At 37.6% G+C, this 6848-nt stretch overlaps 1 long non-coding RNA gene across 1 annotated transcript; it reads right to left on the bottom strand.

Annotated features, from left to right (window-relative positions):
- Window positions 1–2719: 2719 nt before the first annotated feature.
- On the bottom strand, window positions 2720–3663 carry LOC108165826 (uncharacterized). The gene is made up of 2 exons (XR_001776144.1): window positions 3396–3663; window positions 2720–3295 (listed from the first exon to the last, which is right to left on the bottom strand). It is a non-coding gene; the product is annotated as an uncharacterized LOC108165826 (long non-coding RNA).
- Between the last annotated feature and the right edge of the window lie 3185 nt (window positions 3664–6848).

Below are 6848 nucleotides of genomic sequence, written 5' to 3'. Positions count from 1 at the left end.
GTTTTGGCACATCCACACATTGATCTGTTCTAAGCATCTATTCAGTGATTGGATGGGTTCAGAGTCACCTGGTGACATCGTGATGTAGAGCTGTGTATCATCCGCATAATTGTGGTAGCTGATCTTATTTCCTGTTATAACCTGAGCCAGTGGGAGCATACAAATATTGAAAAGAAGGGGTCCTACTAGGATTGAACCCTGGGGTACCCCACATGTGACCTTTGACCTCTGATGAGAAGTTTCCGATTGAAACAAAGAAATCCCTGTTCTTTATGTAAGATTCAAACCAGTTGAGCACTGGACCGGAGAGTCCGACCCAAGTCTCCAGTCGATTCAGTAAAATGTGATCAACAGTGTCGAAAGCTGCACTGAGGTCCAACAGAACCAGCACTGTGGTTCTCCCACAGTCTGTATTTATATGGATGTCATTGAACACTTTTACAAGGGCCGTCTCCGTGCTGTGGTGAGCACGAAAACCAGACTGGAAGGAGTCAAAGCAGTTTGTTATTGTTAGGAAGTTATTTAATTGTATATGAAGAACATGAGTTATCTGCTGAAAACCTTCACTTCAAAAATTCTCAACTATCCCTTTTATTAAGTCAGCAAGCAGAGTTCAGGTGGAAACTTTAGTTTTTCTTCCTCAGTGCATGAATTAGCATGCTAACTATGTTTGAAAAGTAAATAGGAGCACTTGCCAAAAATAAAGTTCCTGCTTACTGTAAGACTAACACTGAGCCGTATTTATAGAGTTTTTCAGCTCAGAAATCTTTCCAGCTAATGGCTAGCTAGTGAAGGGAGCAACTTGTTTAGCTGCTGAAAAGCTTATTTATATCAGGAGTTGCAGATATAGAGCCATGAAGAAGTATTAATACCAAACAAACATTTAATAACATTAGATTGTATGTGACGAACACCAAGTAATGCATAATTAAGTAGAAAGAAAAAGATGTAATATATATTTTTAAAACTAACAAAAGAAATATGAAAAGTGTGGAATGTATTTGTATTTAGCTCGTCAGCCTGTTTAAAAGCCGCCCCTTGTTCTACACTTTGCTTCATACAGAGGGTCTGTTAGGAAATGATTATAAGGCGTAGCCTCTGTTGATGTTTGTCTTAAATGCCTTAGATATTTCACTTGCTGCAACTTTAAACAGCTCTGTATTTGGAAGCTGTACCAACACAGACTGTTCACTTCTTCTGCTGCCATTGCTAAAACTACAGGAGAGGCAGACTACAATTTTAAAACAAAATTGACATTATGTTTCAAAATTTCTACTTCTTCCTGCTGATTGACCAAAATGAAGTTCAACCAGAGAAATCCAGCTGAATGGAAGAAATCCCAGATGGGACAGTGAAGGGAGATGAGAACTGAGCGGAACTGCAACAACCAGTCTAGTTGTTATTGTGTTGTTTATCATTTATCGTGATACATTTCTTATAAGATTTTGACTTATTGTTGTCATACATTCCAATTAATAATCTACACCCCCGCCCCCGAAACTGTCCTTATTGTCGGGATTGATAATTTTACTATTTTTTTCAACTGTTGAATAAAAGCGTCAATATGTACCAATACATTTTAAAATAAAGTTACCTTGAGCAGCTGAGTGATGAAAATCACATTTCTTTATGTGACTGGTGTCCTAAAGAAGCTTTAATACAAATGAGAATGTTTTGTAAGAGCAATATTTGTATTTGTTGGGCTTTGGTTGCCATGACACAGACAGTCATACAATTATCACTTTTATTATCACAATATTACTGCAAAATATAATGGTAACACTTTCCATATTGCTCACCCCCAATGTAAATCTTTTGCTATTTTTGTGTTTCCTCAAATGCTAAATTTGTGGAATGCATGACTAATAGTTGTGTTGATAAATTATTCAGCTGGAGTTGTTGCTCTTTACAGCTCCTCCAGAGTTATAATTCATTTAGCTTAAATGCCAGAATATTGTTTTAGAACTCAACTCTACTTCTCTATTAATTGAGTTTCATATCCTGTATATAAATGCTGCTAAGTTAAATAAAGTTACCTGAGGTCTTCATAAAACACCTGGATTTAATAAGGGGATGCAATATGAAAAGGTGACGGGTGTAAATACTTTTGTATGTCGCAGTAATGGTTTGGTGGACGACAACATGACGCTAAATTGCTCCCTGAACGGAGGAGGTAATCCTGGCGGACCAGGCTGGGAATAGCAGCTCTGATCTGCTGGAATCCCGCCACTTAATCAGCTTGTCCTCTGAACAGCTGAGCCGCTGGGGACCAGTCCGGAACTCTGGGACCTGACCGCCTCGCAGGAGGAGTATGGAGCTAAATTAGGGTCAAATGTTATATTAATTTGAAAACCAAAATTGTAATAGAAAAACTAAGATGCAAATTTATTTTATTTTTTATTTTTTTATGAAAACTTGAAAAATACAATTATGTATTCAAATTAAAAAGAAGTGTGCTGTTTTTCACCTCAGTTCAAATAAGATTGATTTAATTCTGGAAGGTTTTTGAAGAAATTATTAATTTTCATTTTTTACTTTGCCTAAGATAATGTCCTAAGTCTTTTTCCAAAATCACTTTTGGCAAAAATTGACATAGGCCATTATTCAAGAAAGGTAACAAAATATGAAGATATATTTTTTTTCATCTCCACATTTTATGTTTTCAGAAACATTTGTTTTTTACATGTACAATTTATTTTTTTCACTTTCAGGTCAGTTCTTTTTTTTTTTCTTCTGTTTCTGACCTTTGGCCCTGATTTTGCTTAGGGGGCAAACTTAAGTTTTCAATTTCAAGTTTTACTTTTTCTATTACATCTTTGTTTTTTTGTTTGTTTTTTTTAATTACCAAAACATTTAGCTCCGTAAATGAAGAGCTGTTCAAGACACCCCAGCATGCAGCTGGGCCACATGAGGAAGAGGAGGAGCGTCAGCCCTCTGCAGGTCCACCCACCTGTGAAGGAAGATCTTAGGGAGATAGAGGCAGTGATGCAACAATTTAGTTTTTAGCATTTAGCATTTTTTTCATACTCTTTTTGACATTTAAAGCCGTTTGAGCTGAAATGGATGAGTGTTTAAATGAGATTTTAAAACAACATTCATTTCAACTCTTGTAGTCATATTGATGCAGAAAAGCTTTTAGTTGCTGTTTCTCTCCACCCATCATCATTATTCCACCCTTACAAAATGACCACTGCTCCATATTAGACTTCAGTAAACTGTTTGTGTGGAGTGTGTGGCACTCTGCTTTCCTCTGACCCTGTGTGCTCCACACAGGCCTCTTTAGATTCATGCAGCTCTGTAATCCCAGGGAGGAGAGAAAAGAAAATTAGCAGTGATCAGATTAGAGGCTGAGAGCGCTAAAGCTGTGAGCATGTTAAGTTGCTTAAAGCTCTTACCGAAGCATCACATTCTGCCACAGCTCACAAACACATCAGACCTGAAGTTGTTTCCGAGTGAAATCGAGAGGTTTTTGCTTTACGGAATGCTGCAGGCTTCACGGCTGCTTCTCTGCTGCAGCTGTGTGGAAGCATCAACACTCACATAACATAACACAATTCAACAGACATATATGTTGGATTTCATTTTTCATGACATGGACTACCAGATCGCATGTGTAAGCTCTAAGAGACAACAAAATGTTTGAAACTCCTGCTGCTCCTCCAGTGTTACTCCTGGTCTCCTCATTGCTACTTTGCTACAGAATTTTCAGTATGCTACTTATTATTAAAGCAATTTAGAAGTATTTAAACAAATATTAAATCTAATTGTGACCCAATTAATGAAATTTWAATTGAATSTTGACGTTATGTATTATTATTAATAGCTATCAATTTGATTAGATGAAATACTGCTTTAAATATTTATGGTCCTTATAGGATAAAATCTCCTAAATGTTACAATCCTTATGAATATTTTTCTAAATGAAGGCATGCTTTCGGTCAGATGGGTATTGCAAAGTGTAGACATTTATTTTACAATTATTTTTATAACAGTTACAGGAGGTAAAAAGCAGCTGATGAAGCAGTAAAGTAAATAATAAATTGAGTGGAGCTGATAAAATGTAACCTGATAAAAGTTTGTACCAGTTTCTCCCACAGTGACACAGCAAACCAAGTTTCCATCCTGCCTGGCATCTCATATCTCATTACAGTATGAAATATTGATTAGAAACAAGGAGCAGTCAATTCTASTGTCATGGCTAATTAGTACTTGAAAAAATAAAAATAACATTGGTTCAGAAATACACTGAAATCTGCTGGTTTGTAGATTTACTGATAGTGTTCATGTATATATACATGAGAAATTAATACTTACTACTTCCTGAAGAGTGTGACCTTAACTATTTTAATATGAAATATTTTCAGAGTGTAACCTCCCAGTTTTGTGCAGTACATGTTTTAGATGTTTGTCCTGTACATTTGGGTCAGTACCAGACCTGTGGAAACCTTGACAACATGCTGATCATTCAGACCATCTGGCTGGAATCAATCTGACCGATCTCTGCAGGAAGTGGAAGTAATAAATGGGAGYCCATCATTTCTGGACTGGGAACGCCTGTAACAGTATTAAAATTAATGTTTCCAACTAGCCGTCAGAAAMAGCAGAGTTAGATTTGTTCAGTTTTAACAAAGATTATATGTAAATAACAAGATACCTCTTCACCTGACCTGAGTCTGTTTAATTGCCAACACTCAGTTAAACTACAATTAAATCGTACCGTGAATTAAAATGTTGACTTTAATTAAATAAATAAATTCAGTTCATTTAACGTGTTTTTTATTTAGATAGTTATTTTTAACATAAATACAATGAGTGGTAAAAACGTTTTCAAAATGAACTTGGTTCATTTGAATTAATCTGGAAGGGTATGAGACAGTCGAGGTTGGCCAGCAAGGTTTCCCACAATGCATTGTTCCACTATAATATTTGTCACCAAGATTCATTTTAAGWTGGTTGAGGWGAACAAGCTTAATCTATGCAGTCAGTTCATCAAGAATGWGCCGATACTTTCAGAGCAGTACAGCTATTTATGGCATTTAAATACATAAAAAGGCACCGTGAGTCAGGTGTATGTTCATTTTCATGAGAATCAATATGATGAAAAGAAGTKATTACASTAAGTATTTTCTGAGTTCTGGTAAAGGTTGAGAGAAGAACACATAAAAAGCAGGAGCCAGTCATTTTTATGTAAGTATTTAAGTTTAAGAAAATGCCTTCAGAAAAAAAATGTTTCAGGTGTTTAAGTAATTAGTGCATACTCACATTGGCAATTAAACAGACTCAGGTCAGGTGAAGAGGTATCTTGTTATTTACATATAATCTTTGTTAAAACTGAACAAATCTAACTCACCTCATTTAAATTAACATAAATTATGCTCACAAAAATTGCACAAGTTACTCAGCTTAATTTAATTTGCATCTGTTTTTGAAGTAAGGAGAACTAATTAAGTTTTACAGTGAATAGGATAAAATAGTTGAGGTGTGACTTATGACTTGGCTGAAGTCATGAGTGTAGGATGTTTGTTTCTGAAATCCTCCTATGGATTCATTTGTTCAGTTCATTGGAAACTTCAAACTACCCCAAACTCAGCACCAGATATATGAAACAGATCTTCAGTTTTAACAAATAAAAAAAAACAGCTTCAGGGTTTCTCCACCTGTCTGCTGAACTTGATGGGACACTTGTTGTTGTTTTCCTGGGAACTAAGCTCATTAACACCCGGCTCCCCTTGTCTTGCTGTGGAACTTCACTGGCATTCCTGMGGCTCGTTCTGGATCCCTGCCAGGCCTTTAAATGTGTGCGGTCACTCTGGAGGGAACAACGGAGGAGGTTTAATCAGAGGTTCTGGTCAGCTGATGAGAGCGCCGCTGCTCAGATTGCCTGCAACCGTTGGCAGAAGTAGCTGGAYGTGTTCCATCAGTGGAAATGGGAACACAGCAGGGGCCTTTTAGTGCCAAGTCCATCATTTGCATAATTAGGGCCTCATTTTGGCAGAGCTGGATTATGTATTTGTGTAAATTCCTTGTCCTTCTTGTCATCTGCGAACACACACGGATGGAGGCATTGTCTGGTGGTAGGGTGTGTGTTGTACCGTGATTCTTTGTATCAGGCGGGCCAGAGCTGAGTGTGTGTGTTATCAGCGGTGAACTCTCAGAGGTCGGAGGCGAGGCTTTGTACTGCCTTGCTCTGACGTCACGGAGCTGTCAGCTGAGTCTTTGTCACATTCTGCAGCCCTGAAAACTCCTCCTGTGTCCTGCAGACGCAGGAGGAGAAACACAGAGGGGGAAAGATCATTTTAGGAAAAACAGTTYACATTAACATTCATAAAATCAACTGTTTTGACRTTACTTCACAGTAATCAGCCYTACACCCCAACTTAATACTGTGTTACAGCTGATTAAAATTCTTACAGCATTTCAGTGTTGGCATAAATTGATCATTCAAAAAAACATTCAGTTAATTATTTGCCATTTAGCCATCCTGTCTATTTACCATTGATCTGAGTTAGCTTACATGACAGAATTGTTAGAAGTTTTCATATCAGTTGGTGATGATAACATGTCTAAATGAGGAAGTGTGGTGTCATATGCATTCTATAGGAGACACAGGCYTGGTGACCTTCCTGTTGGCTTTGAGTCGGTCTAACCTCAGCTGGACACCATACACACCAAGACACAGGGGCGGATCTAGAAAAATATCTATGGGGTGGCAAGAGGGTGGCAGCATATGCCTATATCCCTTCTCTCTTGGTCTCTCTCTCTCTCTCTCTCATCCTCTGAACTCGGTCCTCTACCAGAGGCCTGGGAGCTTGAGGGTTCTGCGCAGTATCTTGGCTGTGCCTAGAACT

This window comes from Poecilia reticulata, linkage group LG22, assembly GCF_000633615.1.
Source record: "Poecilia reticulata strain Guanapo linkage group LG22, Guppy_female_1.0+MT, whole genome shotgun sequence".
Classification (NCBI taxonomy): Eukaryota; Metazoa; Chordata; class Actinopteri; order Cyprinodontiformes; family Poeciliidae; genus Poecilia; species Poecilia reticulata.
This window is presented reverse-complemented; position numbering and strand designations above follow the sequence as displayed.